Source organism: Crotalus tigris, unplaced genomic scaffold (genome assembly GCF_016545835.1).
Source record: "Crotalus tigris isolate CLP2741 ecotype Arizona unplaced genomic scaffold, ASM1654583v1 scf7180000024359.8030256, whole genome shotgun sequence".
In the NCBI taxonomy this organism is placed as follows: domain Eukaryota; kingdom Metazoa; phylum Chordata; class Lepidosauria; order Squamata; family Viperidae; genus Crotalus; species Crotalus tigris.
This window is the reverse complement of record NW_024100528.1, coordinates 3,887,977-3,911,974: the sequence shown is the minus strand read 5'-3', so window position 1 is coordinate 3,911,974 and position 23,998 is coordinate 3,887,977. Positions and strand designations below refer to the sequence as shown.

Genomic DNA, 23,998 nt, shown 5'->3' with positions numbered 1-23,998 from the left:
ACAGTCTCTGGGCTAAAGAATGGGTCTTAGATGAAGCAGGCTATTTTTTGAATAGTCTAAAAAAGTTCCTTCATTTTGATATTACAGTAATGATACTGATTTTATCTTGATTTCATTGCTTTAATTATGCTGTATTTTACTATTTGATTTAAATTGTTGAAATCTACCTTATGTTTTATATGGAATATTGATTCCATATAAAACATAATTTACAAATATATTACACCGTTGAATGTTAACCCTCTACAAAATGAAATTTTGATTGTCATACTGCATAACAGATTAAATTTTAAATTTGAATAACATTGAATGTTAACTCTATTCAAAAGCATGAAATTCTGATTGTCAAAATGCATATAACAAAGAAATTTGATGAGAATTAGTGATTTAAGAATATGAGAAACATGATTGGTTAGAATGCAATATAGCAGGCTAACTCTGCCCACAGCTAGGAGTTCAGTCCTGACTGGCTCAAGGTTGACTCAGCCCTCCATCTTTCAGAAGTCAGTAAATGAGGACCTAGATTGTTGAGAGCAATATGCTGATTCTGTAAACCACTTAGAGAGGGCTGTAAAGAACTGTGCAGTGGTATATAAGTCTAACTGCTAGTGTTATAGCACTATTTATATTTATAACTTTTTTTCCTTCTAGAAAAATAGACATACATTATTACAGATTAACAAATTCTGTACCAAAATATATTTAATAATAATAATAATAATAAAGTTGGAAGGGACCTTGGAGGCCATCTAGCCCAATCCTCTGCACAGGCAGGAAACTGGCTGTCCAGTCTCTTCTTAAAAACTTCCAGGGTTGAAGCATTCACCGCTTCTGGAGGCAGATTGTTCCACTGGTTAATTGTTCTAACTGTTGATATGTTGACAGCTATAAAATTGCTTGTTTTAGAAAATACCTGAGAAAAAATGGACTTTATTGCTGGGATTAGATCTGAAGCAAATTGAGACCTGGGCAAGGAAGCGAGTAGGCCAGCAGTAATGTAAACTAAAACCAAGCAAAAGAAGCTTACACATTCCTGTAGGAGAAATAAAAATAGAAGACTTAGCACAGGATTAGCAGGCTGGCTGCTGGCTGGCTGGCTGGCTTTCTTATTTATCTGCTTATTTATTTAAACATTTGTATGCTGTCTTCTCTCATTTTGGAGCTCTAGGAGCTTACAAGCATGGTATAAGCTTACAAACATAGGTGGCATAGAAATTTAATAAATAAATAAAATAAATGAATGAATGGTATACCCTAACACAGTGATGGTGAACCTTTTAGAGGCCGAGTGCCCCAAAACTGGCCCCGCTCCCGCTCCACCCCCTGCCTGCCCACAGGACCACTCACCACCTCCAGGGCCCGCCACAGATTGCCCAGGCAGCCCAGCAGCACTATGGCGGCCACAACCTCTGCCCGCGCCCTGCAGCATCAACTGCATCAAAGTACAGCTTTCTAAGGACAAGATTGTAACCTAAAGCTATCTAAGTAAAGGTTGGGATGGCATCTGTTCTGAATTGCACAGAAGGCATTTTCATTTTGGATCTCTTCATTATTTTATTTAATTCTTTCCATGGTTCAAGAGGGGAACAGCCCTTAAAGCTTCCTGAATATTGCATATTTTTTTGCTATATAATTGACAAATAACACTACTAGATCTCTAAATTTACATTGATACCATATCTAAAGCAAACTGTTATATCTTCCTCTGTCTTCTTAAGAATGAACAATATTTATCATATACATTAGGGTTTGTACATTAATTGTACTCTAAACATATCTCACTTCTACAGATTAAAGAAGTCAGACAGATGCTGTTATGATCAACCCATTTTTTCTTCTTTTGAAAACATTCTTTACAACATAATTCATATTACCTATCATTTTCTGTCAGTATTTACACATCTTAAAATACAATTTATCATTTTAAATAATTTTTCTATAAAGATATACATACATATTTATTCACTTGTGATGAATGATCATCTTCCCATCATGCTAAAATTACAGCTTAATTGTGAGACTAGAAGACAGAATGAAAAATCCCTTCTAACCCTGGTGAATGCCAATACTAACATTAGAGTCTGCCTCAGTCTAGAAAAGTGCCAACATATAACTGAGGCCCATAATAATTGCATTGTATTGTATGAACAGCTCACTACTGATTTGGAACTTTTTTATAAATTATTTCAAAGGAAAGAAAGTTCACACCTTTCCTGACTATGCCACAAACACCAACCATGGTTCAGCCAGGAATGCAAACAATTTAACAACGATGTTTTGGAAGGTTACAAATTGTACAGGAAATTCTAATTATCTAAATATTTCATATGTTATTATTTAATACTCTATTAGATTTCATTCAGCAATAAAACTTTACACTTGCTTAATTATTTGTAATTCTGCTTCCTACATTCTTTAAATGGAATCCGGTATTCCTGTTCTTTTCTTACTTTTTCTCCTTTTTTGTTTGTAAATTGCTCACCTATCATTATCCCATCCCTTTCTCTGCCCCATCCTGTAATATTGTTGCTGAATTGTATCTCCATCTGATTGTTGACCATAATAAAAGTTCTGATTGATGGATTGATTTGCAAGTTTCTTGTCATTTATGTATAACTTGCAAACAACTCTCTATTTTCCCTGCCAAACAGAACTGTGCTGGTTTTCAATATGTTAATGTCAGATCCATATTCCACATTAGATCATACTATTAATATTTGTTGTAAGTCCTTTGTGTTCTCAGCCACTAACATGTGTCATGCATATAAAATACAGGCTTTTCACATATCCAAGTAGCACACCTCTAATGCCACCATAAGCATTTCATATTCATTTATACAGAATGACATTGAACAAGCAAGAAAAAAAATCATACTTTCCTATTTTTGTATCTGCTCAGTGTTGAACCATTTTTACCCCACTTTTATTACTTTATAAGTAACTCAAATATATATAATACACATTCTTACTCGTGTTTTCCCCATACAACAACCCTGTGAAATGGCTTAGGATGAGAGAGAGAGACTGGTCCAAAGTCACCTAGCCAGCTTTCATGTTTTAGGTGGGACTAGAAGTCACATTCTCCTAGTTTGTAGGCCAGCAAGACCAAACTGGCTCTTTGACACATTTGCTAAGAACTTCATCTACTCTATATATGGTTATTTTCCATCATATAACTCTATTAATTCAGCAACCAACTTTAATCTCCACATTCATCCACAACTTTGTATAATTCAAGTCTATTTACTTTATCATATATTAAAAATGATAAGTCAGTCTTCACATATATCAACCAATTGCACAGCCACTCAAGAAGCAAGCCACATGTACAGTATATTAACATTTATCCAGGTATAGCAGCTGCCCCTAAACCTTCATTTTTAGCCTTTTCAAGACATTTGTGATATTTTTCTTAGACATTATTTTTATAGCATCTGTTTCAATTCTACCTTTCAATATAACCTCCATATTTCTCAGGGAAATCTCTAAGCTACTCTTCTCAGCATTTTCTCACATATAATTTCTTTACTGTTATTTCAAATTCCTGTTCTGTGTTGCCATTTACCCGCATACTGAAAGTTCATTTCTGATAGAACAATATTTATTACAGTTATAAATTCTTAAACATAAAACATAAACCTGTGGCAAACTGCAAATGTTCTACTTACAGAATCAAACCACAAAAGCTTGCTTTTCAGATAATCCAGATATACAAAACAATAATTTGGAAATGTTCTAAGAGGTTGCAGACAGCCTGATATTTTAGGACATATTCAGGCCTCAGGCCTTGGCTAGATTAGGTTTTAGATTAGCTGATTCAACCCACATTTCTGTCTCTGGTTGCACTACCTTTAGCAAGTTCCTGTTGCATAGTTTGAGGCTTAGCCTCATCAGGATCTCAGTTTCTGAATCTAAAGATTTAAATTGAATCCCAAGAATTCCATTCATTCTGTTTATTTTATGTTGTTCAATCACTTCAAAAACATTTTTTTAAAAAAATTCCATCAAAATCACTCAGCATTGTATCTGACTCTTTTAACTATAATCTGTGGGTATTTATGACCACATTTTTGTACTACATTCTTTTTCTCTTGATATACATTATAGACTACTCTATTTGCATCTTAATTTTTGCAACAATAAATGCATCTTTTCTTATCCACAGCTACTTCATCATTCCATCAAATATCTTTATTCATAGTTTCCTATGAATAGTTAACTCCTCACACTTCCATTGTACTGTATAGCCTAATTCTTTAGGTCTTTGCTTATATCCACCTTCCATTCAGTCCATTAGAAAATGAATCTATCTTGTAATATCTTTTCATGAAGAACCAATAACTTTTATTCCTTTAATCATTGTGCTTTTACCTAATTCTTTATTACTTTCTTCACATCCACTTTCTATTTATTTTGTTGGGACATTAATGTATCTAACAATTCTTTTTTATACAGGACTCATATTTTCTCTACCAGCAATCATTTTACTTTCATTCTTTTTTCACTTGTTTCCTATTCTTTCATGACATTTTTTTCCTCCGTGATCCACAACTGAAAATACCCAATAATGGTTTGTTCCATGTTCAGAACTTCCTATGTTCAGAACCCTTGTAATTTTCACTAAACAATCTGTTATGTCCTGAGCCTGTTCAAGCAGGCTCGGGGCATTGCAAACGGTTCCGGGCAGGTGCAAGTTGCCCGGGACCAGACAGGCTGTCACCAGTACTTGTGCACATGCGCAAGTGCTGGCATGCCAAAAGTTGCAGATTGACCCGGGAATGGCCTATATAAGAGGCCAAGAGTTTTGGGCGTTGTCGGCGTCTTGTACCTTGTATGCTGAACTGAATAAAGAAGTTTCCTGAGAACTACAACTGCTTCTCATGTCTTGCCATTTCGCGAAGGACGCAACACTGGCGAGGAAGGTGGGATGCCTTACATCGACAGAAGAAAGGTGTAAGCTTACCCGAGTGAGTCCTGAGCGGCAGGAACAGCGTTGACTCGGCAGCTACCCGCCAATCCAGCAAGTATCGGTGGTAGGCTGTGTGATAGACCCTTCCTTTCTACAAAATGGCAAAAATTGGAAGGCTTTCGGAATTCGACGTCTCACATCCGGAGAGGTGGGAGTCCTACGCAGCCAGGGTGGAAAACTATCTCAAGGTAAATCAAGTAAGGGAAGATAGTTTAAAGGCTGCCACCCTGCTGTGTGTTTGCGGTCAAGACGCATTCGAAATCGCTGAGAACATTGCAGCACCTGTTCCTCTAGACTCTGTCAGCTACACAGATCTAAAAAAGCTACTAAAGGAGCACTTCCAGCCCAAGTTGTCCGTCATCGCATGGCGCCACACCTTCGAACAGAGGGATCAATGACCCGGAGAATCGGTCAAAGAATACATTGCCGTGCTGAGAAAAGCCGCTAAACACTGCGAGTTCAAGGATCTTGAAGAACGACTGAGAGACAGATTTGTATGCGGACTAAGGCATAGACAGATACAGCAGAGACTTTTTGCCAAAGAAGACTTATCATTCCAAGATGCCTTGAGAGAGGTCACTGCAGAAGAAGCAGCGGGTGGCGCCATCAAGAACATGCGGCTGATCAGAAGCATTCCAGATGCTGCGTCCGTGCACCAGGAAGGAGTCCAAAGGAACTCTGAGGAGGATCCTGATGATGAAGTGGACCGTCTCTACCCCACGAAGGAAGGGAAACAGAAAGGAAGCTCTTCAACTCTCCCCAAGTGCCTCGGTTGTGGAGGTCGCCACAAGAGAACCGATTGCAAGTTCCGCTCCGCTATCTGCAGAGCATGCGGAAAACAAGGACATATTGCAGCTGTGTGCCTGGGCCGTCAGAAGGTACAACCTCAGGAAGAATTGCGCCTGAAAGGTACCAGGATTCCCAGCCAAAACAGGGTGGGGTTTTGTGCTTCGCGAAGAAGCATCTATAGGACAGGCACACACAAGCCCATTAAGAAAAAGCTGTCACTTAAGGTGAAGCTACAAGGGGTTCCATTGGCTATGGAACTGGATACGGGGTCTGCACTTTCAATCATTTCCATGCAAACGTTTAGGAAGATTTGTTCCGGTAGTGGAACTCAGGCCAAGCTGAGGCCTTCTGACATTGTGTTAACAGACTTTCAAAACTCCAGAGTGTGTGTTAAGGGGGAGGCCACCCTTAACGTACAGTATAAGGATTTTGAAGGTCCACTAGACCTAATAGTAGTAGGGGGTGAACGAACGAGTCTCATAGGACTCGATTGGTTTGAGGCCTTGGGAATACACGTCACAGGGCTCAATAGTCTACAAACACTTGACCTACAAGAAGTCTGCAAAGAATTTGCAGATGTTTTCAGCCCCCAGCTGGGCACATACAAAGGACCCCCTGTGTCATTAAAACTAGACCCCACTGTCACTCCCATTAGAATTAAAGCAAGAAGGGTCCCTTTTGCTTTAAAAAGTAAAATTGACACTGAGTTGGACAAACTGATTCAGCAAGGAGTTCTAGAACCTGTTGACTCCAGTCCCTGGGAAACCCCCATTGTCACAACTCTCAAGGCAAATGGGGACATTCGCATCTGTGCTGATTACAAATGCACTCTGAATAAGGCATTGCAGCAACATGCCTATCCTGTTCCTGTGGTCAGTCATATTCTGGCCTCCCTCAAGGGGGGGGGCGCGTTTTTGCAAAGCTTGACCTAGCTCAGGCATATCAACAGCTGCCTGTTGATGATGATGCTGCTGTAGCGCAGACCATTGTGACCCACAGAGGGGCCTTCAAGGTGAAAAGGCTACAATTTGGAGTAAATGTCGCTCCTGGAATTTTCCAAAGCGTAATGGAAAACACACTACGGGGTATACCAGGGGTTTGCCCCTATTTTGATGATGTCTTAATTGCAGGAGATTCTACACACAATTTAGCTGAGAGATTAAGGGCTGTCCTGTTAAGGTTCAGGAAAACGGGCCTCAAGCTTAAGAAGGACAAATGTAAAATTGGGGTGCCTTCTACTGATTTTCTGGGATTCAAAATTGATGCTACTGGGATTCACCCTGCTGAATCCAAACTGAAAGCTATTATGCATGCTTCCAGGCCAAAGTCTAAGGCTGAACTACAGGCTTTCCTGGGCCTTCTGAATTTCTACAATTCCTTTCTTCCACATAAGGCTAGTGTAGCTGAGCCTCTTCACAGGCTATTAGACAAACAGGCAGTGTGGCAGTGGTCACAAAAACATGAGGCAAGTTTCAATGAGGTCAAAGCCTTACTCACTTCTAACAGTGTACTCGCACATTTCAATGAATCCCTTCCTGTGTGCATCACTTGTGATGCTTCTCCTTATGGGGTAGGAGCTGTACTAAGCCACCTCAGGGCAGATGGAACTCAGGTTCCTGTTGCATACTACTCCAGAACCTTGTCTTCTGCTGAGCATAATTATGCTCAGATAGACAGGGAGGCTTTAGCTGTGGTTGCAGGAATTAAAAAATTCCATGATTTTTTATATGGCAGGCATTTCACGGTCTTCACTGACCATAAACCTTTGTTGGGACTGTTTACCACACGTAAGCAAACTCTCCAAATCATCTCCCCCAGAATGCTAAGATGGTCTATCTTTCTGCCTATGATTTCTCCCTATTTCATAAACCTGGGAAGGAAATGGGCCATGCTGATGGCCTCAGTAGGTTACCCCTGCCGGTAATAGAAGCTGACCCTGCACCAGCTATCAATCTTCTCTCCATTCAGGCCTTGCCCGAGTCTCCTTTGAATGCCAGAGATGTAGCCGCTGAATCAGGCACAGATCACACACTTTCACGTGTCCTTTCTTGGGTTTTATCTGGATGGCCAGAGAGCTGTCCGGGCACTGAGTTTCAGAGTTTCTGGTCTAAAAGGAACGAGTTGTCCACTTTCCAGGATTGTCTGCTTTGGGGAAGCAGAGTTGTCATTCCTACCTCAATGAGGACTAGGGTCTTAGGTTCCCTCCACGAGGGTCATCCTGGCATTGTACGCATGAAGGCGCTCTCGCGCAGCCATTTGTGGTGGCCTGGGCTAGATAGTGACATTGAAGCTAAGGTGCACGCATGCCACCTTTGCCAACGCTCGCGCCCCGAAATGCCACAAGCTCCTGTACATAGATGGGAGGAAACACAGTCTCCATGGTCTAGGGTGCACATTGATTATGCTGGGCCCTTTCAGGGTCAATTCTTCTTGGTCCTAGTTGACAGCCATTCAAAATGGCTTGAGGTTGTACCTGTATCTTCCACCACCGCTGCAAAGACTATTCAAGTACTGAGGGGGATTTTTGCTGCACACGAGCTTCCAGATGTCCTTGTGTCTGACAACGGCCCTCAATTCACTTCTTCCGAATTCCATGCTTTCTTAGAGGCTAACATGATTCGTCATGCCACCTCTGCACCGTTCCACCCGTCCACCAACGGTATGGCTGAACGCATGGTTCGCATCACCAAGGACGCCTTGAAGAAAATTACCTACGGAGACGGGCATCACAGGTTGGCTGACTTCCTCCTTTCTTATCGCACTACACCGTCCACTTCTACGGGGAGGAGCCCAGCTGAACTTCGTTGGGGGCGCAAACTGACTACCAAGCTTGACCGGTTGCATCCGGATAGACTGCCTTCTTCTTACACACACCCAAGGGCACCTAGACAACTCCTTGTGGGTGCCCCGGTTTGGACTCGTAATTACGGGCCTGGTCATTCATGGATCCCCGCTTCTATATCCAGGGTCACAGGTCCTCTGTCTTACGAGGTGTCCCTGGACAATGGTCGTGTCCTGCGTCGACACATCGACCAACTTCGCCCTAGACGGGACCTTCCTGCTGAGACTCCTGGGTCTTTTCCAGGGGGGGAGGGGGACCCCCTTGGGCAAGGGGAAGGGCATGGGCTGCTGTCCATTATCAATGAGGAAGCCACAAACGGCTCATCTCAAGATTCCGCGAGTGCTCCAAACAGGAATTCAAGGGGCCCAACTAGATACCAGGCATCAACGCCTACTCCAGCCAGGGAGTCACCCCGGGGGCATAATCACTACTCACCCGCATCACACAGTACTCCAGTCAGGGAGGATACCCGGGAGCATCCCAATAGACCATTCCCCGCAAGAGAGCTGGCACACACTCCTTCTAGTTGGCCCGACACTACCCCTGTCCCTTGAAGGGGGCAAACACACAGGGAGGTGGTCGTGGAACCAAATCCCAACTACAACACCTCTGACTCCACTCAGGGGACAACTGAGTTTTGGGACAGTACTGAAAACCCCACAAGCCTGGGGACAGAACGGGAACCAGGGGACAGACAACCTCCTGACAGGTCTTGGACGGACCTTGGAGGTTCTACAGAATCGCCCAACAGTGACAGTCACTTAGAGGGGCCAGAGAGCCTGCAGCAAGGCAGGACAACCAGGTCAAACAAAGAAAGAAGCCCTGGCCTGACGAGCCCGGTGGGCAAGCAAGCAGGCCAGGCATTGGAGCACAGTCCTTGGGAACCTCCAGGGTGTAATAGAGGGGATAGATACGCATCACCCCTCAGTCAAGGGGTACTTGGCAGGTACCCAGAAGTTAGGAGGTCACAGAGAGCCAGGAAATCTCCTAAGTATTTAGAAGATTTTGTAACTCTATTGGCAAAACAGAGTTAACAGAGGGAACAGAACACTTAGACTAATGGAAGCAAAAGTAATACCTGGCATTGGGTAGTATGGCACTACACTCGTAATGGGTTATGTGTTACTATGGCATGGTTAATAGTTTTAACCCGGGGGGAAGGGGTGTTATGTCCCGGGCCTGTGCAAGCAGGCTTGGGGCATTGCAAACGGTTCCGGGCAGGTGCAAGTTGCCCGGGACCAGACAGGCTGTCACCAGTACTTGTGCGCATGCGCAAGTGCTGGCGTGCCAAAAGTTGCAGATTGACCCGGGAATGGCCTATATAAGAGGCCAAGAGTTTTGGGCATTGTCGGCGTCTTGTACCTTGTATGCTGAACTGAATAAAGAAGTTTCCTGAGAACTACAACTGCTTCTCGTGTCTTGCCATTTCGCGAAGGACGCAACACAATCAAATTCAGTAATGTTTTCACTTATTTATTCCTTTGTCCCCTGCTGCCCTTTGGATTCCACTGTAGATTCATTTGTTTCACTACTTATGCAATCCCAGTTTAAAAATCTGGCTGTTCCTCCACATTTTGATTTATGATGGATGGATAGGCTTCTTTAAACTAGAAAAGGATATGTAAAAGTGGTCTTGGTTTAATGGCTGCTTGGGTTTTATTATTAAATTGCTTATTTTTTAACCTTATCTAGTCTCCTAGAGTTATTTGGAGCTGGATGACCTAGAAAGATGAAAATACATTTGTTTAAATGTTTATTTGAAACAAACAGACCTTTTCCTAAGGAGATGTTCCACAATATTCATCATTCTGATTCATTTTTGGTCTCTGACTGGCCAGTCATTTTTTTCTGTAATCTCTTTTTCATTTCCACATATACATTTGTGTCATCTAACAGAAACAGGATTCTGATAGCACACCCAATTTTTTAAAAATAATAAGCATTACAGTATCTGTATCTGAATCGAATTCATCTATTTCTAAGTGTCATAAAATAGCAATTTTCTCTTAGAAAACTTGTGATTGGTTGTCCTTTTTTCATAGATGGAGTAAAGTTCAAGCACATATAATATATACCTATAATTTTGGCATATAATATTATCCCTTTAATAGTCATACAAAATATTCATGAACATGAGCAACTAAAATGAATCATTTGAAAAAAAATCCAGAAGAATTACGTATCCCTTAGCCAATATGTCACACAAATTAGAAAATTGTCTTATTATTCGTATTATTCTTAATAACAGCTTATTCTTCGTGACAATTTGTTTTTCATTCAGTGGTTGAAATGCAACCAAGTAATTGTTGGATTATATATTGAATTAGTATTGAATTAAATGGGCCAATATTTTAAGCTTTCCGGGACAACAACTGATATCTGAAACTCTAATAAAGGCTAATCTAGCCAACCTACCTACCTTTATCTCTGCTTCATTTTAAAACAATTAAACAAGATCAGTTAAGCAATACATGAATTAAATTTGCTTTCAGTGGCAAATACTGGGGGAAAGGGATGGATCATGCTAGCAAGATATAAGAGGAAAGAATTGGGTATGTCACATAGCTTCAGCTGCAATGGAGAAAGCTGTTCTCTAACCAGTTCTGAAATAAGAATCAACTTCCATCTAATCACTTTTTCTGTATAGACCTGGAAACAGGACATACCTTTTCTCTGAAAACTGCAAATCAGATTATGTAATATTGCTCATTCAATTTTATTTATACAATAATAGGTTAGGTTAGGTTAGGTTAGGTTAGGTTAGGTTAGGTTAGGTTCGGACAAGCATTCCAAAACTTTTCACTTCATTATCCTTTCATAAAGCTGCAAATTCACTGACCCCAAAAATATATTATATGAAAATAATATAAAAAATACTCTCACATGTACTAATAAAATCAACTCTTTCAATAGTCCCATCAACTCTTGAGGGTTAGTAGCGACACTTTGGATAATGCTGATCTAAGAGCAAATGATTGGCTTCAAATCACTTAGTGAGTTTCCTTGGTAAAATACGGACTTAAATTTGGATCTCCCTAGTCGTCCTATAATACCCTAAATATGATAGAGTACCAATTCAGGATCAGTCTCCTGGTATTTCTTGTTTTTGCAAAAGCATGGCATCAGTGCTCACCATGGTAACTCTCAGTATATATGGCCTATATATATCTTTATAAGAAAGAGAGAAGAAATATTAGTATTCTGTATTTCTTTCAAATGTTTATTTAGAAAAGCAATCACCTTGAGGAGAAATTTGAGAATAGCAAGTCATTTGCAGAGGTCATGCTGCAGGAACAATAAAACAAGACTGCTTCTAGATAACCTTAATTGTGAACTAGTAAAAAATCTGGGTACCTTGCTCGTTCAGGTGATGCATCAGAATACAGAGATTTTACACCCAATGGTAAAGATATTAAAAAGTAGTTTAATAAAATCCCAAGGACTGTGACAGCCAAAGGATGATGAAGGAAAAAGAAGCATAGTAAACACTGTCTGATACTTCTGTCAAATGTCTTATTATGAAAAAGCACAGGGTTGTATCTGAAGGGAAAAAACATTTTTATTTTTTTATTCAAGCTGTCAGCCTTATTGTGATGCCCAATTAGTCCATTCAAAGCAATTATGATAGGCAAAGCTGACCTTTGCACTATACATCATGACTTGATGTACAAGTCATAAGAGATTGTTATGTGGTTGGGAGAAATATAAATACTTGGATCTGATAAAGGTTCCATGTTAGAATTCAGGACATTGTGATACTTATGGCCTATTTTGATTTGTAGGCTTAATGTAAATGACTTCAAAGTCATCCTGTATGAGTGTGTGTATGTTGTATGGTTCATAGCACTTATCCTGATTTTTACAGTGTATGCTTGTTTTACATTCTGTTCACTGCAGTTCAAATAGTGAAGCTATCAAAATATAGAAGTAATGAGAGATTCAGTTTATCAGCCAGTTTATCACAGAATCTGATGCTTTGGGGATGAGAAGGAATAACTGGTCACCCCATCAGCTTCTGTATCCAAGGGAGGACTTGTCTTAGTGCCTTAAGCCACGCACACACACATATATACACACTGTATACCATCTTCATTACTTCAGTCATTCCTTTCCCATGGTAAAAATATTTTTTTACTAAAGCCATTTTGTTTTGGCTGGAAATGTGGGTTGTACATATTGGTGTTTTAGAAAATAACAACACAAAGCTTCAGTCCATGAAGGAGAAAATCCATGAGATTCTTTTAGATCCAGACCTGTGTAACTAGTATAGCCTCTGCTAACATTTGATCCTTTGTGCTTTTCTATAATTATCTGCTTGCCCACCTACTTTATTTTGCCGACAGCAATCTATCTGTTCATCCATGTCCCATCATCCTATGTAATTTTAAAATTTCTAAACAGTTACTTAAATAGTTACTTAAAATATTAAAATGTTGAATAAAAACCATAAACTACATTATTAAGGAGTCCAGGAAGAATAAAAATATATAAAAGCTACCATCTCAGTATAACACAGAACTTAAAATATTTTTGTTTAGAAACTGACTATAAAAATACCTGGGAGAAGAAAAATGTCTTAGCCAGGCACAAAGAGACATCAATATGTACATTAGTCATGCCTCCATAAGAAGGACCTGTCAGAAACAGGGTGGGTTTTTTTTTTTTTCAAAAAAAATTAAGGAGCAAATGGTTTATTGAAGCTCTGGCAACTACAGTGTATTTTTAGAAGGCTGCATGATGACTTATGGTAACATAAGATACAGCATTTTTTTCTGCTTGAAAGCTTAATAGTTGTATTTGAAGACCTTTCAAACTACTGTATATGCTTCTGTCGGTTTTCCAAGTCATGGCAGATTTTAAAAGTCAGTAGATAAGTTCAAATTACAAAATCCACACATATCTAGGTGAGACTGCAGACATATTTCCTTGAGACATTTTGCCCTTGGGATTCAACTGTTAATTTATGATTGATATGCACTGTAGAACAGTGTGCCTTATTTATTTTTTCTTTCCCTCCTCTTCATGCATACATTATCTCAGTTCATAAGACAATAGAAAGACCTTTTACATCAACATAAACGGCAGTGCAGATTATGGTAATGGATTCTATATTGCTTTTAAAATATCAGATATGTTGGTTTTATTTCCCATTCCTCTCCAGGATCTTTAGTGTTTTGGGGGCACTACGCCAGACAACCCGATGCATGACTTGGAGATTTTCCTAGACTTGCAACACCTGCTTGAAGAGCATGTTGTGGCACAAGTTCATGTGATGCTCCAATTGCACCCTTTTCTGAATCATGAGACCTTGTGCTTAGTCACTCACACCCTACCCATCTCCTGCTTGGATTACTGCAACACTCTACATGGGACTACCCTTGAATAGTATTTGGAAGCCACAATTAATCCAAAACACAATGTCATGGACAATATGTAGAGACTCTCAATCACCCAGGTCATGGTTGTCCCAGAGGTACTTTTTCCAAAAGGCAACTATACTTTCTTGTTTCTTTTTCCTTTTAAAATGTTTCACTTCTCAACAAGGAAGCTTCTTCAATTCTAACAGTTAGAATAGTTAGAACTGAAGAAGGTTCTTGAATGAGAAATGAAATGTTTTTAATGAAAGAAACCAAGAAAGTCCAGTTGTTTTTAGGAAAAAGCACCTTTGAGGCAATGGCATGAGTAGTTTTGGAGACTCCTAAGGGGTATAACACCACTGTTGTGTGAGCTGCACTGACTTTTGATCTGTTTCTGAGTGCAATTCAAGATGGTTAGTTATTACCTTTAAAGCCCTTTGTGGCATGGGTCCAGGATATCTGTGGAAACATCTTTTCCCAATGGGATTGGCTTGCCCCACTCATGCTGGCATAAGGGATCTACTGTGGATTCTATCAGACAAGGAATTTTGGCTGGTGGGATCCAGGGGATGAGCCTTTTCGACCACAGCTCCTGCCCTTTAGAATATCTTATACCTATAAATTTTGTAAATGAATAATTAAATAAAATAAATAAATAAAATAACCTGCCTATTCTCTTTTAGCCTTTAGGAAAAGCCTTAATACCTGGCTATATTGGTGGCATGGGGTTCTGAAGGAGAAACTGTTGGGTAGAAGTGGTTTCTGCCCTCACAGGGAAGGCACCCTGTTCTCTCCAAACCTTTCTTTTTTACTTTGTTTTAATTTTTGTAATTTTAATCTGTTTTCATATTTATAATTGTTGGATGTTTGTGTGTTTTATCTTGCTCTGCCACTCAGAATCACCTGAACCACCCATTTGATGGGTGTCAAATAAAGTTAATAAATAGCAAGATAGCTAGCTAGAGAGAGAGAGAAACAGAGACAAACAGAGTGAGTACCTTGTTGTAGAGGAGCATGTCATTAGTCCTATGCCCAATTTTGTTCTCTTAATAATTTTAAGTTGAATGATAGTATTTTAAGAGTGAAGCAGTTCTTTCTAACCAGTCCCAATTTTATAGTGCTGCTTTTTAAATCCTTGTTTTTTTTCATGCTACTAATGTAGGTTGAAATTTTGTTTAAGTTTAGTTGAAATACAGATAGTCCTCGACTTACAACAGTTCGTTTAGTAACTGTTTAAAAAAGTGACTTATGACCATTTTTCACACTTACGACCATTGTATCATCCTCATGGTCACACAAGCAAAATTCAGATGCTTGGTAACTGGTTCATATTTATGATGGTTGCAGTGTCCTGTGGTCATGTGATCAGGTTTTGCAACCTTCTGACAAGCAAAGCCAACGGGGAAGCCAGATTCACTTAATAACTATGTTATTAACTTAACAACTGCGGTGATTCACTTAATAAGAAAGGTCGTAAAATGGGCAAAACTCACTTAATAATCTTTCACTTAGCACCATTTTGGGCTCAGTTTTGGTCATAACTCGAGGTACCTGTATAAGGAAAGAACAATCACATATGAGGAACTTGTTTCTATCATACAGTTGATTGTATGATTTACAGCACCTAAAATATGCAGAAATGTCCTCCTGCCCCCCCCCCCGCTTTTGATCCAGTTTTATATTTAAATGCAAACATTGTCATGCATCTGGACCTGATATGTACAATAATTCTGTTGACAGTTGATAAATTTATACAGATAAACAACTTACTGAGTAGCTCCATGCATAGTGTATTATATTAGACTTGCTATTATTGATACCAACAAATACAAAAAAACCACCACAGACTTAAATGACATTGTTGCAAAAGTACATTATCTATCCAGAATATATCTTTGTTAGCATGTGATACTTGTTTTAATCTTCCAGCTGTATATGTTTCTCCTGCTTTCAAGTGTAACTTATTTTTATAGGCTGCAGTCAAACCTGGGTCCCTTATCTTGTCACTGTGAACTCACTGGAGAGCAGTATTGCTATCTTCTTTTAAATCTCTTCAGCTGGAATATGGGATGGTTTGAAAGTGTATTATTAGATTCTTCAGATTGGTTCTCTAAATGTGCCCCAATATCAGGAATGATTTTCCATCCTTTAACTTGAATACCAATTATTGCTAGAAAAATTAAAATGGAATAGACAATCAGGATTCCCAGTTTCTATTTCTTTTTATATTGATGATTAGTGAACCAGGAAAATAAAATGAGAGAGGTAAAGGGAAGGTACATATGTCTCTGTTCTTCTTTCCTAGACACCATTGTTGTTGTTTAACCATTACTTATCAGAAAAAGAAAAAGAAGAATATTTAGAGGAGCACAGGTATTGATTGATAAGAATCTCTGGGGACTGGTATGGCATAAATAGATTTCTTCCCGGGCATAGAAATTTAACTGAACCACAGAAAACCAGGAACTTTAACAGCTCATCTCTAATTTGAAGTGGATTTTTTTTTTCTATGAGAAACCAAAGTCCTTGTTGTTATTGGAGAACTTTATAAGCAATTCTGCTCACAGTGGGCAGTTCCACTCTATAAATTTAACATCAAGCTTTAGGCCAAGGGCTCAGATAAAGAGACAGAAATAGATGCTAATTAGGAGGCACATATGATGCTTTTTTTGTTAGTTGAAAAATCTAGGATTCAAGGTTAGGTGTCATGAAATTTAGTGTTCTCAATAAATTATTGCAACATCTACAAGGTATTCAGCAACACAAATATATTAGGTTACAAACCAAACTAGTTGGATGCCAGTATGAATTCATGACCCTTTCTTTCCATCCTCAATACTGGAAGTTGTAGTTCTTCATAGAGTTATATTTCATAGGGTTTTGATAGGTAAGGGAATAACTATCTAATCAAATCATATGTGACTTACGAATTGTTAGAAGAATTTTCTGGGTTCAATTCCAAACCAGGTAAATACACAGGACAGCTGCTTGAATAAGAGGGTAATTTATGCAACCATATGACATGGTGTGTAGCAATCAAAGATAGGTTACAGAGTTTAGAAAGCTAAAACCAATTTTACTATTGGACTTTGATTGTGAAGTGATGGATTTTGAGGTGAGGTACTTTAGATATACAAATTAAGACATTTCTATCCTGTGGACATATGAAGTCTGGAGAAGAAAACTGTCTTCTTCCCTGAGGGGCATGAAGATTTTAGATATGTAGATCTTCTCCTAGATGTGGATTCTTTATCTGGTTGGAGTATAGTGCTGTGATAAAAGACATTTCTTGACAGGATTCCATTTTAGGGTGGTTTGCTAGTGCCAGAGGTGCCTTTAATCCTACTGCTCATCCTGGCTAAAAGGGGAAGAGACATCACCGGGACTTTTATCTTCCAGCAGTATTAAAACTCTTTACCTATCACAGATGTATCAGTGACATTGCAAGCTCTGATGAATCATGTTTTGTGTCCTCTTTTGTTCAATTAAATTATGCCAATTGTTCTTTACTATAGTTTTCTGCTTCCCAGTCCTCTCAGTTGCATTATTTGATTACAAATACATTGTTGGAGTTCCTCAATATATCCTTACTTCATTAGGTTATCTGTTTTGTTTTGTTTTTGAAATATGTAGTTCTGAATAAAAACAATGTATTTTGTTATTGGTTCAACTCCATGCGACAAAAGAACTTTAAGTTCCAAAAGCTAGTCAGAAAAGTCATATTTTCATTACTCTCTGGCTTTTGGCTAGTATGGGGAACATCTGTATTTCAGCAGGAAACTTATTCCAGAGGGCAGATCTCCATATGAAAACATCTGCTTCATGATATATGTAGAAGTCACACTGCTGAAATTACTCTAACCCATCAGCACTTGAGCTGCCAAGCTCTCTATCAATTGCAGTTCTCCAGAAATCACCCCAGGAAGACTCAAGGTAATGAGGTTATGAATTACTAAGACATCACACTTCCAAAACAGCTAAAACTGATATAGCTGATTAAATACACCCTTCCCTAGGGCCTAGCCCCATGCTGTCCTTCTTGTCTTAGCCAGATCCCAAAAATGCAATATCAATGTGAAATCACAAACTGCTCCTTTGAGAGCAATGCAATTCTTACCAGAACCAATGGAGAGGCTTATCAGTCACCAAGTGGTTTCAAATGAAAAGTGCTCTATCATGTTGGGATTTAATTTCAACTTGCTTTGTCCCATCTAATTTGTTATGTTTTCCAGACATTGGATAAAGATGCCACATGGATAAAGGTGTTAGTCTTACCAAGGTAGGCCCAGGATCCAGATCACAGATGGGTGAACTGATGTTGCAAAAATCCTGTTCTTTTTTATTTCCCCCAGTTAGTTGAAAGAATCACTGATAACCTCATAAGTCATTGCCTTGGTTACTTCATTTGGCTTAAATAAATGCAAGCAATGTTGAAGAAAAAAAATACAGAACAGCAATTCATCTTTTCTCAGTAGAGGGCAGGTTACCATAAATAGCAGGGTTGAATAACATTCTTTTGATCCAGTAAAGACAAATACTGGTGCATTATTGCCTTACCATTCCAGTGTTGGCCTGAATATGAGGGCATATTTATTTACTTCCACTTCTGCTGCTTCATTTCCTGGAAGTCTTCAATAAATAAGACGAACTTTCCAGAATCTGACATACATTTGTTTGACCTGATATAAACTAAGGATTGAGGTATAAATTCTTCAGGTATCCTAGATCTCAATCTGTTTAACTTAACACATTTGCTCCAATCATGTGTGGAGCAATGCCCCTGGTAAAATCCAAGTTCCCAATAGGATTGTTGCCACGACTCCCTTCTTGTCTTAGTAAAAGACTCAAAACCCCAATGAAAACATGCCTTCCTCATTCTTGGACAACTAGGACAAGGTGATCATACCAGATCCGCATACCAAATCATGCCCAAGTCAAGAAGTAATGTGGTTTTATAACATGCAGACTGTAGCACCAAATTATTAATCCTCTGTCTACGGGAATAGTCAGCCCAGAGCCTAGCATCATATCTTTCCTGCCAGTATCTGCTTCCTGTATCCCCTTTCTGAAGCCCATATCATCTCCTAGTAACTGAGACAAGTTCAAAGGATTGCAATTTCCTCCCTTATAAAAGTTTATAAGGCTCACCAGCCAAACTACTTTGCCCACCAACCCTATTTCTTAATACTCTCAACTGTTAATTGATAATTCTTCTCTTTGAAGTTGGTTGAAGCCCATTTTACTTGACTGTAAGCTGGGATATAGGTGTTATTTCTCAGATCAGTTTTATGCTGCTCTCAGTGATAAATGCATTGAAATTATGACAGATTCGTTGTCAGGCTTACCCTAAAGAGTCCTAGGAATGGACTCTAGTAAATGTACTAAGCATATTTTACCTGTCTTCACCAAGCTACATAGTTCCCAGTAGAGAAGAAAGCAGTTTAAATTAATGATATGGAGAGCAAATCTACAATCTAAAAGCATACTGATCTGTGACCTCAGTGTTAGATTGGAATTCTATCCTAACATTTAACAAGCTTTCAGTAAAAGCAGAGGAATGTCTATAGGACAAGCATGAGCAGTCTGATCCTCCAGATGATGGTAACTGTAATGTCAATTCTTCTGAGATTACTAAGAATTATAGTTCTGCAATATCTGGAAGGCATCCCATTACTACATTAGGCAAAGGGCAACCTTATTTTCTGAATTTTTCACTCACAATGCAGCCAAGTGGTCCATGAGAAGACTGCAGGCTTATAGACCTGATAAAAGAAAATTTGAATGAGTATATGAAGGGCAAATATATATATCAGTCTGCTATAATAAAATGTGTGTGTATATGTATCAAAGATTCCTGATTAAATTTATGATTAGAAAATTGTAAATGTTAAAAACAATGGCCATTTTACTAGCTATATTAATAGCACAATATCCTTGTGCGACTATAGGTTTAAAATACAGTACAAATATTCATAGCTATTTAATATCACATGTCAATATTACATATCACATATCACACATACTCAGAAGCTTTCTGTGAATCTTCTTTGAACTTGAAGAATATTCATCTATCTTCAAATTAGAGTAAAATATAAAATAATTTAATTCAAAACATTTTTATTAACTATATGAATGAAAAAGCAAAGGGAGTAGTTATCAAATCTACAGAAGACTAAAAGCTTGAAGGGTTAATTGTTTAGAAGATCAATATTCAGAATCATCTAGATATGTTAGAGAAAGTGGGTTAAAAAATAAAATGAAATGTAATTAGCATAAATGAAAATAGTTCACATAGGAACAAGAAATAAAATCCATACAATGGGGGATATCACATATATGAAAAAAGTCTTGAAATTATGGCTGTCTAGAAGTAAAATATAAGTCAATAGTTTAACCTGTTCTAGAAAAATATGTACAATTTTAAGCTGATCAATAAAAGTATAGCTTCCACAGCAGAGAAAGTTATGATTAAACTTTATTTGGTATAGATAAGATCACATTTAATGTACCATGTCTGGTACCAAACTTTTAAGAAATATTCAAAGAAACTGAAATAAATGAAAAGAAGGACAAGAGCAAAATATAAATCCAGTGATGAAAGACTGAAAGAAGTGGGCATCTTTACCTTAATAAAAGAAAGGCGAGCATGAAAGCACTTTTAAATTATCTGTAGGAATGCCTCTCAGTACTAGATTAAGCATGTTTTCAATTACCCCTGAGCTTTTTTGGGTGCATTTGTATATAGATTGTTTATGGAAAAATGATAAATACTAGCAGATAATATTTATACTACATTTTGCGCTGTGGCTGATAAGAAGACATTTCCATTTAAATCTGTGGCAATGGTATTTTACATTGGATAGAAGAGAAGAGAAGAGAAGAGAAGAGAGGAGAAGAGAAGAGAAGAGAAGAGAAGAGAAGAGAAGAGAAGAGAAGAGAAGAGAAGAGAAGAGAAGAGAAGAGAAGAGAAGAGGGCAATAGGAGGACAATAGAAGAAGGGGACGATAGAGAATAAGGTAGTTGGATGGAGTCACTGAAGCAGTAGGTGTGAACTTAAATGGACTCCAGAAGATGATGGAGGACAGGAAGACCTGGAGGAAAGTTGTCCATGGGGTCGCGATGGGTCGGACATGACTTCGCAATTAACAACAACAAGAAGAATAGAATAGAATAGAATAGAATAGAATAGAATAGAATAGAATAGTTGGAAGGGATCTTGGAGGTCTTGTAGTCCAACCCCCTGCTTAGGCAGGAAACCCTATACCATTTCAGACAATGGTTGTCCAATCTTTTCTTAAAAACTTCCAAGGTTGGAGCATTCACAACTTCTGGAAGCAAGTTTTTCCACTGATTAATTGTTCTAACTGTCAGGAAATTTCTTCTTCGTTCTAGATTGCTTCTATCCTTGATTAGTTTCTATCCATTGCTTCTTGTCCTATCTTCAGGTGCTTTGGAGAATAGCTTGATTCCCTTTTCTCTGTGGTAACCCTGAGATATTGGAACACTGCTATCTTGTCACCTCTAGTCCTTTTCATTAAACTAGGCATACCTAATTCCAGCAACCATTCTTTATATGTTTTAGTCTCCAGTCCTCTGATAATTTTTTGTTGATCATTTTGTTGATCATTTATGTGGTATGTCTGTGTCTGTGTCTCTGTGTGTGTGCACATACATGCACTCATGTATTCAATTCAGTTGAGAGTATATGCACATGTTCATTTGTGTGTGTATCTGTGTATTTCAGTGACAGTGAACTAGATTAAATGAGAAAGCAGCAGTTTCAAAGTCATCCAGCAACAGTATGAAAGAATAGGGATTAAAACCTGAGTGACCCTCCCAACTCCTTTGCAGAGGTATGTAACATTTGCAGACAATTGTTGACCACCTCCAGACTTCAACACTTTGAAACCAGGTGTGTTTGAAAAAGAGTGCTATGGAGTGAGGGCATTGTCAGATCTGTCTCACACAATCAGTTACGGTTATCATCTCTTTTGAGAAGAGAAAAAAGGCTATTGTGTTTGCATTCTTTCCTTTAGTTTTGTTGTATTCCTAATCTTTTTTTTTCACCTGCTCTCCTCTCTTCCCAGCCAGTGCAGTGAGGCATACAGTATCTGACATGTAAAGTTGCTATTAAAACCAATTCTCTGTTACGGGGTAAAGATTACATTGAATCTACTTAAATATCTATCTGGAGAGGGTTCTTCTCAGATATTTAATACAAATCTCAGAAAATTAAGAACAACCATTTGTAGATATCCTTTTTTGCAGGAGTGGTGGAGAACATCAAGTAAAATACTGTATTTATTTAAAAATTTATTTTAAATTTCTACATTCTTTTATTCTTGGTATTGAACAGAAAGGACTACAGCCCAACCCATCCTAGCTGAGTTCCATTATTTTTAAACTACACTATAATTTTCCAATGTTTTTTTAACTTAATATTTTAATTATAATACTGCTGCAACAGCATATAAAAGCTCAAGAGGTCTTTTCCTGGCTATTGCAAATTTCAGCACAATACTATATCACAGAATAGATGCTTCTGTGTGAATACCAATGATACTGTATGAAGTTTTTCAGTTACATTTTATATGTGGTTCAGAGGAAAAAAATCTCATGGAACTTTTTAGAGTTTATTTATATTGACTTCAATCAATTCCATTCTTCAAATCCATAGAGAAATAATTTGAATAGGCAAAATTAAGAAGCACCCTCTTCCCCTATCCCCTTGCAGGTATCCCTGCTGAATTACAATTGCCTTTTTCAACCAGAAAAATTGACCCTAGAAATAATCATATTTCAACACAAAATGGATAGTTCAGCCTCAAGAATCTCCTGTGAGCTTATCTCTGCAGCACCAATACATTATTATGGGATATGGTCCTAAGCTCACAATGCCTCTGAAAAGGTTAAATTGACCCAGAAAGAAAGCAGAACAAAGAGGACAAAAAAAAACAACAAATCTAAGCCAAACTCTAGTGGTGCTGCTGATGCTAAAAAATGAAGGGATGAATACATAGATTTCTCAATACACAATATTCAGTTAGATCAAGAAATGAATATAATTCTTTTCCAAATTTAAATTAAATTAAATTAAATTCAGATTAAACTCTTTATTTGAGCAGTCCTAGGTAAAACAAAATGCAGCAGCATCCTTGCACCTGCACTGAAAGAGGATTAATATTTTACAACTTCACCATTTGCAATCAAACTGTGATTTGAGCAGAGAGGAGGTTTCACATCACATCACCACCAAAATGCTAGTTTGGGGGGATATTGGCATGGCTTTATCATGTCAGAACAGAAGGCTTGTGAGTGTAAGCCCTTGGCTCTGAAGAGGCAATCTTGTGCCAAATGTAGGTGTCAACTTGTAGTTTTTGGTCTGACTCATTATGGAGACAATTGCTACTGGAAACATAAGCAGCAGATGTGACTTTCTCCAGTTTTGTGTTCTGGTTTCCATTTCCAGATTTGTAGACATGCTGGTTAGATGGCTTGCTCTGGCGACTGCATGCCTGTGCACTGTGATGATCTTCAGGGGATCATGTTAGTAGTGGGATTGTAGTTCTTTGTACATACTTTCTACAGGCAAGCATCTTATATATGTGGACAAAAAACCTCCTTTATTAATCCCATGGGGAAGTTGTCCTTCTATTTCTGTCCTCTCTGTAAAATCACAGGAATACAATATAGTGTGCTATATTTAACTGAGCAGTTGATTTTTCCAGGATTATTCCAACTCCTTAATTGCACTTTGCTACTTTCCTTTCTTTATTCTTCAGTTGCTCTACTGGGCAGGGGGTCTGGAGGGCAAATGCATTCATTATGTTCCCTGCAAATAAGATATGAATCACACTGCAGGGGACAAAATTAAATTTACAGTTTCCCCTTCTACATGTCATAAACTATTGATTTAAACAAGAGGGAAAGCCACAGTAAGAAGGAACATCACTGCAGTTATTGTGTTGTTTTTTCTGGTTTCTGGAAGGGTTCTTGGGCAGTAACAGGTGGAACACAGAGGGTGGGCAGTTGCTGAATCTC

At 38.5% G+C, this 23,998-nt stretch overlaps 1 protein-coding gene across 2 annotated transcripts in view; it reads left to right on the top strand.

Annotated features, from left to right (window-relative positions):
• The window catches only part of LOC120300776 (limbic system associated membrane protein), a 580,799-nt gene that overhangs the window by 254,193 nt on the left and 302,608 nt on the right, over window positions 1-23,998 (top strand). The gene's annotated exons all lie outside the window — the stretch shown is intronic.